At 41.8% G+C, this 8,532-nt stretch overlaps 1 long non-coding RNA gene across 2 annotated transcripts in view; it reads left to right on the forward strand.

Moving 5' to 3' along the window:
• The window catches only part of LOC115032162, a 17,207-nt gene extending 13,677 nt beyond the window's left edge, over positions 1–3,530 (forward strand). Inside the window, exon 3 of one of the 2 annotated variants that reach the window (XR_003837818.1) lies at positions 3,352–3,530. This is a non-coding gene — a long non-coding RNA (uncharacterized LOC115032162). Of the gene's footprint in view, positions 1–1,325; positions 1,516–3,351 lie in introns of those variants that run through there. The other variant, XR_003837817.1, reaches the window with a different exon arrangement.
• The last annotated feature ends 5,002 nt before the right edge of the window (positions 3,531–8,532 follow it).

Here is an 8,532-nt window from a genome sequence, read left to right on the forward strand (position 1 = left end):
GGGTTTCTCTGTGTAGCCCTGGCTGTCCTGGAACTCACTTTGTAGACCAGGTTGGCCTCGAACTCAGAAATCTGCCTGCCTCTGCCTCCTGAGTCCTGGGATTAAAGGCGTGTGCCACCACGCCCAGCTGCTAATCCATTTCTTGAAGCTTACTTAGGAAGAGACCCCACATCATCCGTTCCTGGGTCTTTGATTCTTAAAGGCGGAACACCACAGCATCTCTTGGGAGTATAGAGTCCTCTTCTTCCATAGCCCCAGAGTCTCACTCTCATGTATTCTGTAAGGGCCACGAGAACTAGATTTTTGTATCCTATCTTTATAGTAGGAGACTTGGAGTGCTCTCCTGTCGGATCCAAGACTTCTCATCTTTCCTATGCGAACTGAATTATGCTAACATGTCAACAAGGACATTTCAGAGAAGCATCGGTGGGCATATTTCCCTGTACACAGAGGGAAAATTCTGAAGTTGCTTAAATGTGTTGGAATAATTTATTCTGCCATTTTCTAAAATGCCACAACAGACAAACACATATTGCAATCTTCTCTAGTACTCCTAGAAGAAAAATCTTGTGAGAAAATTGTTAAAGAAGCAGAAATTCTATTTGTCTCCATTGAACTTCACTTTCTAATGGAGGAGTCTGGGAAAATATAAATGAAAATATGGTTTTTGGTATATTTGGGTGGGATTTTGATTGTGCTGTAGTTTTGGGAAACAGAAAGTCTTTATTGAACTTCACTGAGATCTGTAGTGCTTCTAGCGTTTCATATTCCTGGGATAGCATCTGACACATTTTATTTTATTTTGCAGAGCAGAAACATGTTAGTAAACCTCTTACCAGAACACCCTCACTATTGATTTTTTTGTGTCACTAAAACACAAACTAGCATGGGACATTAAACAGGACCTTTGGTATTTGGTGTTGGAAAAATGCCCCCTTGGATCTAGAGCTCTTTAGGAGTAGTGGCTTCCTGAAAAGAACTATAGAGAAAAAGAAGGCAGAATCACCCAGGTGCCTGAGCATCTTTATGGAGTTAAGGAAAACTCTTTACTCTTTGCTGTTTGTGACCTCTGAATCACCAATTGTTTGCTAGCCAGGCTTCCCCATTTGCCAGGGAGGATCAATAATGCAATTGGAATGACCCTGCACTCAACTGTCCCTGCCTTCTGATGCCTGCCTCCCCTCTCTGATCAGAAGGCCTCCTCACTGGGGACACTGAAAGCTGAATAGTTCAGGGACAGAGCGAGGCATTACTGCATTCCTGTCCAGTGAAAGGCAGACTCTCTGGAGAGCCTTTCCTCTGTTTTGTTTTGTGTTTTCTTCAAGGAGTCTGGAGAGGGTGCTGAAGACGGGCTGCATGCTACCCATTTGGCATCTCGATGGCGAAGCAGAGAGCTTTCTTGTTGTCCATCTCCTCTGTGATTTGAGCTTGTGATGATTCTTCAGCTAGCTCTGCCTTCATCTAGAAAATTAAGTGTTGCATTATGAAGCCCAAAAGAGTTTTCCTAGCCACCACGTAGCAGTACGTATAATAACTTTAATGTCCTACAGAAAAGGCATTCCCCCAGCGTGGGTGAGTGGAAGAATAGGCTCATCAAGTTGTGCAGGCTTTGCAGATTAGAGTTCCAGTTTCGTGAAATCTCCCATGGTTCATACCTGGAATCAGCTCCAAAACATTTTTGAAATTGGAACACTGAGCATTCTCTATGGGCTTGCAGTCATTTCAAAATAATATCCCTTAATTATGTGTCATGGATTGTTTGATGAGTATCTGCTGGGTTTGGCATATGTCATTAGCCATGAACAATTGTACCTGGCCGTTTTTAATTATACCAGCTTTATGCTTACAGTAGCCATGGGAGGAAAACAAAAGATTTTGCTGAGTGGGAGCATTGTGCTTTTTAAAAAATATTTATTTTGTTTTTGATGCTCCTGCAGCAGTCTCTTGCTAGGCAATCCACTCTTCAGTCCAGTATGACCTTGAACTCATGTCCCCCTGCCTTTGCCTTTAGGGTGCTAGGGTCACACATATCTCCCTTTAAAGTTTTATCTATCTATCTATCTATCTATCTATCTATCTATCTATCTATCTATCTATCTATCTATCTATCGTACCTATTATCTATCTATCTATCTTTCTATCTATCTATCTATCTATCTATCTATCTATCTATCTATCTATCTATCTATCTAGAGTACCTATTATCTATCTATCTATCTATCTATCTATCTATCTATCTATCTATCTATCTATCTATCTGTCCAACATCTATCTATTATCTATCCCTATCTACCTATCTATTTATCTACCTATTATCTATCATCTATCTACCTATCCCCCCCCCCCGACAGATTTTTTTCTTCTACAGCAGGCTATGCTGCTCAGTCTAATCCCCTACTTCTGCATTTCCCCATCCCTGGCTGCTGTCTCTTTCTCCATGAAAAATGGTGAAAGGTCTAAGCCAATTAAGATCATTTGATTTCCTCATCAGCAATTGGTTCAAAGAAGTCCATGTGACACAGTTCTACCCAATGAGATGTGAAAGAAGCTTGTCTGGTGTGTTTCTGGGAATGGCTTCTTGGCTGATAGAACTAGGTCCTTAGAAAAATGATCTCAGCCAGGCAGGCAGTGGTGGCACACTCCTCTAATCTCACTGGGAGTGAGGGAGGTGGGAGAGGGGCGAGGGGTGAGGGGAGGAGAGGATAGAGGGGGGAGGGGACAGGGGAGAGGGAGAGACTCTGATTTTCCCACTCAGTATCAATCAGTACCGTCTAGGTCTATGACAGTACTAACTGAGAGACTTAGCTTCTGAGAGGAACTAGTTGGTGACCACAGAGGGTACAGCTGAAAGAAGGATTCAGCCGGGGTCTTTGGCCCTCCTTAGGCCTAGACGTGACCACCCGAAGCCAGTCTATGTCAGCACTTCTTGCTACCTGAGATATACATTATTCATGGTTTAAGCCATTCTGAGTCAGGACTTTTTTTTTTTTGAAACTCGGAGCTGGAAATAGCCAAGTTTATCCACCAAGAATAACATCTGGATTATGAACCCTGGAAATATAACCACTGTCATTTTGTGTCCCTGGACTATATTAAGCTCTACCACATGGTTTCCAACTTGAGAGTCACTTGTGAGTCAGCACATTCTATTTCGTCTTCCTCTAGATCATTTGCTGTTTAGTGGCAGGGCTAAATTAAAATTTATAAACTCTATCATGTTAAGGTAAATTATATTATTAGTATACATAGTAAATATGTATTAAGTTGTATTCTATTATAATATAAATTTTATTATGTATTAAAAATATTATTATCTGTCTTAGCCTAATTCAGACTGGTCATTTTCTACAGAGGTTGTCTGTACAGGTGTACGAGGAAAAGAAGATCTTATTTATGAATGGAGTGTGGTGATACATCCCTTTAATCCCAGTACTGAAGGCAGAGGCAGGTGGATTTCTGAGTCTGAAGATAGCCTGGTATAGAGAGCTAGTTCCAGGGCTATACAAGAAGACTCTGTCTTGCAAAAAAATGAAACAAAACAAAATAAAACAAATGAACAAACAAAAAGAAAGAAGCTTCTATTTTTATAAAATAAAAAGTAATTTACTTTAGTGTGTATTTGTATTTGCATCTGTGGGAGAGTATGCTGTGTCTCTCTGTGTTTGTGTAGCGTGTGTCATGTGTGACATAATCAGGATATGGAGGTCTAAGGACATTGTGAAGTTGTTGGCTCTCTCCTTCTGCCTTGTACACACAGGTGATCTAACTCAGGTTGCCAGGCCTGGCAGTGGGCACTTTAGCCTATGGATCCATCTGACCAGCCCTAGTTTATTTTAACTAACTTTATAAAGTTATCTTAGCACATGCTTTGCTGACAGTTAGCTGTGGACCTGCCAGTACATTGGTCATCCAGCTAGCGATAACTGCCATTTCTCCAGTAGTAATGTTTAGCTCTTTGTAACTGTGATTAATATTTGAGACAAAGTCTCATGTAATCCAAACTGGTCTTGAACTTTCTCTGTAGCAGAAGATGCTTTCAAACTTCTTTTTCTCCTGACTCTATGTCCTGAGTGTTGGAATAACAGTATACCACTGTGTCTGGATCACACAATACTGGAAGAATGGCTTCTGGACTGCTTTATCAAGGGATCCACCAGTGAGGGTTTCGAGACTGTTTCTGTGCTTGCTTCAAGAAACTCTGGAGGTGGAGAGATGGCTCACTTGTTAAGAGCACTGACTGCTGTCTCAGGGGACCCAACTTCTTTTCCTAGCACCCACATAGTGGCTCACAACTGTCTATAATTCTAATCTTGGGGGATGGGATGTCCCTTTCTGGCCTTTGGGGCCATCCACACATGTATGGTGCACAGATATAAATCCATATACATAGAAACCAAAACAAAAAAAGTTCTGAAATTAAAATTATTTTAGGATAACAAAATTCTGATACGCGCACACACACATACATAAATAAATAAATACATACATATCATGTTATTTCATTCAATTCTCCTGGGCATTGCAAGCATACCAATCCTCCCAAGATGTGATTCTTGCTTCTATTCCTCAACTGTACTAGGATATGATGGTGGTGGTGGTGGTGGTGTTTTGAGACACTTTCTTATTCTGTTGCTCAGTATGGGTCAAGTTCACTATGTGGTCCAAGCTCTATTTGAATTTGTAACAATCTATCTGCTTTAGTTTCTCAAATGCTGTCATTGCAGGCACACACTTCTGTGCCTGGCTAAGAACTATGATTTGTGAGTAACATTAAATGCATTGGGGTATTTGATTGACAATATAGTCTCTGCCTGGTGCTGCTGCTGCTGCTGCTGGTGGTCATGATGGGAGCGTGGTGGTGGTGATGATGGTGGTGGCAGCGGCAACAGAATTCAAGAGGCAAAGGCAGCAGATCTCTGTGAGTTAGAGACCAGCCTGCCCTACAGAACTCATTACAGGACAGCCAAGACTACACAAACCCTGTCTCAAATACATATATGTGTATACATACATATATGCATTCTCCATGACACCATGATTATAAAGTTCTTTACAGATAATTGGTCAGCATAGCTGAGAATCCTAACCTGGCTCAGTAGCTGGAACAAATTGAAGGCCCTCAGGTGCCATCTCTGAAAGGTTGTGCCTTTGTCTCCTTATCAGTTTTTTTCAAACAACAGTGGAGATTTGACAATGGGTGGTACAACAGGAGAGACTAGAAAACATGGAGAGAAGCCATGTCCAAATAGAAGTGGTTTCTCAAGTATCTGGCCTTTGAGGAGAGCGTTTGATCCAAAGTGAGATCTCACAGATGCAGTCACCCCACTATAATTAAAAGATCAGTCCCGTGGAGTGCTTTCCTTCTGAGATTATTCCGTAATGGGAATAAACCTTTCTCAGAAATGACAGCCTTTCTCTTTGAGCCTTTCATCCCTTCCTTAGCCAACTGAAATGGCTGCTCATGGTCTTCTCGCTGCTTCTAAGGAGTAATAAGCAAACGAGTGTAACAGAAAGAGATGAATAAGGATCCCTTTGTTCCTGATCATGCACCTTAGGAGAGAATGCCACTGCCCTTGAGGCTCCCTCGAGTGAGTTCAGGATCTTCCCTCTTCCTGGAGCAGCCTGGCCAACATTCTTTCTCTGTACTGCATGAAAAAGGAGATCGGTTTGCATGAAGCAAGCCCTGCCATGCCTTACTGCCACCTCTAGTGCCCTTCATACAGACAGGAGGACAAATGCTAAGAGCCTAGACAAGACTGTTTATTCCTTCTGCCCAATGCAAACTTGTTTCAAGCGAGGTAACAGGAGTTACATGGCGTTAGAAGGCTCAGAAGGTTGAAATAACATCTGTAAAGAGACCTGCTTGCAGCATGCATAAGATGTATCGTGTTTGGGGAAATTACAAAGAAATAGAACCACGTATTTGTCAGGAGGCAGAAGGAGAGAGATTGTCACACAATTATAGTTTGCCCAACACATTCAGATATCTGTCCAAATGCCGTGATGTGATCCAGATCAGTTTTAATAACTAAAATACGAGTGCTATTTAAGCAGTCACTGGATTTATTGTCGTTGTTGTTCAGGCAGTAATGACAAGCAAAAACACCATGTTCAGTACAGATGTGAATTTATTTTCAGTTTCCACTTAAACACGACTACGTTCAGAGATGAGAAACCCTTGGGGAAGAGGTGCTCAGTTAGGTCTTTGCTGATTTTCTTTGGGCTGCAATACAGCTGGATCCCCTACCTAGAATGATCATTTTGGGGACAATGGTAGTTTCCTCGTCTCTAGGAATAAGGGTAGGGGGAAGATGGCCGGAGTAAATTTGATTCTGTTCTTTCTTGAGTAAAAATAATCAGCTGTTTAGCTACCTTCCTGAGATCCCTTGCCTCTGTTGTTAATGGTCATTTGAGTATAAAGAAGAAAGTGAAGGGACACTTGGTACAATTTTGACCAACGCTGAAAGGGCTTCTCCTCTTATGAGAGCCCTGATTCCATCCATCCACACCAGTGTGAGCGGGACACGGTGATTGTGGTATCGTGGATGGGGTGGGTGGGTTGGGTGACTGGGAGGGGTCACTGTTACCAACAATGTTCCATGTGCTGGAAGAGGGCACATCAGCCTCCGTTCTGCTACCCAAGTGGCTGCGAGGGCAGCTTGTGTCATTCCCCCTTTAGCCCCACCGTGAGGCGAGAGCCTTGTCTTAGCTTTTCAGGGCTGCTAGAAGATGAAGTGCATAAAGCTGGTTGTTCACGACAATGGAGATTTATTGTCTCATAGCCCTGGAAACTTAGAGATCAGAGACCGGTTTGGAGATTGATGCTTTTACTTAATATCTTCACACGGTCATATCGGATAGGATTTACCTTCGTCACCTTATCTAACTTTGATTGCTCCTTAGTGGCCTTATCTTCATACATAATCGGAGCTTCAATGTCTGAACTTAAAGAGGGCGTAACTCGCCCGAGAGAAGTTGAGATGCTTATTGGATTTTTTATTGGATTTTTTTTTTTGCCTCTAGGAGGACACAGCTATGAAATATCATATACATCGATACAGATCATAGACCAGAAAGGTGTTGGGGGATATTAGAATAGACAGCTGATAGGAGGCAGTAACAAGGCTTGGTGTAGCTACTTAAAACAGAGCAGAACATCTGTGCTTTTTTTACATCTCGGGGAAAAGGAAAGAATTCTCACAGGCAAGTCTAAGATTGTATGCAGGACTGGTCAGGCCACCCGGTTACTGTGGCACTGATGAGATGGGTAATTTGACAAATAAGAGCAATTTAAGAAAAAAAAAGTAGAGAAACACATGAGGAAAGTCAAGAAGGCTCGGAGTGATTTAGCTCAGGGATAGTTGAAGCTAAAGAAGATGGGTACTCCGAGCTGCCAGGTAATGTGAAGGCAGAGGGGACTAATTTACACGGCTGTCAAAGGTTTCTTTCGACAGATTAGGAAGGGAATAAACACTTGTATAAAGGGGTTTGAGGATTTCTACAGAACCCGAGGGCCGTTACTGCCATGAGCCTCTGCATTTAAACACGCTGGAGTTTAGAGTCCAAACCAGGGTTGCCTGGCTATATGAAATACTGTCTCAGGCATCATTTCTCTTCTTTTATTGACTTGTAAGATGGCCTTAGAGAAGTTATTTAAATACACAACATCAACTATAGATGCTGCAGCATATAGACTACAGGAAAGCGCGGTGAGAATTTAATCACTTAAAATACCAACTTGTTTGTGATTAAAAGTATACACGAGTCCCACAGGGCTTAAAAAATCTTAGTGTTTGAGAGAGGTAATGAAAATGAAGACACAAACAAGTGCCTCTTGATGCACTGTCCTTTTGGCAGAACCAGTTGAGGGAAAAACCTCTATATTAAACTGGGGACCCGTGTAATGGTCCCATGGTCCCCTTATTGCAGCTATCTGATTTTCTGATGCCGATCTAGAAACCATTGGGTAATTTATTGCAAAAAGTACCACCTGTTGTTTCTTTTATTGGTATTTAGTTTTGTTTCGCAACTTTGAGAGAGTTTATGACAAGGGAAATTTCACGCAAAGAGCCAGTGTTTAAGCTCCAGGGAGAAAGCTTTTGTACAAGCCTGGGACTGTTGTTGGTTTTAAATTATTAGTTATATCCCCATTCCCATCTCTCTCAAATCTTAGTGTTGAACAATAGAATGTACTCTGCAAGCTGCTGCATGCCAAAATAAAGAGAGTTATTCTGTGGGTATGGAATCTGAAAATAAAGAACACCATGGTTATGTAATTTTATTTTTGAGCTATAATGCAGTAAGTAACTTTATTAATTTAGATGTCAGAGGCATTTTTGAAGGCATCTTGAGGCTAATTTTGAATACTAAAACTCATTCAGTATTTGTTGAGGTATGAGAATGCCAAAGTTTTCAACCTTAGAAATGATGGAATAAAAATCAGAGCCTAAAAAATGGTGTCCTGCCGGGCGGTGGTGACACACGCCTTTAATCCCAGCACTTGGGAGGCAGAGGCAGGCGGATTTCTGAGTT

The sequence above is a fragment of the Mus caroli genome, chromosome 10 (genome assembly GCF_900094665.2).
Source record: "Mus caroli chromosome 10, CAROLI_EIJ_v1.1, whole genome shotgun sequence".
Lineage (NCBI taxonomy): Eukaryota > Metazoa > Chordata > Mammalia > Rodentia > Muridae > Mus > Mus caroli.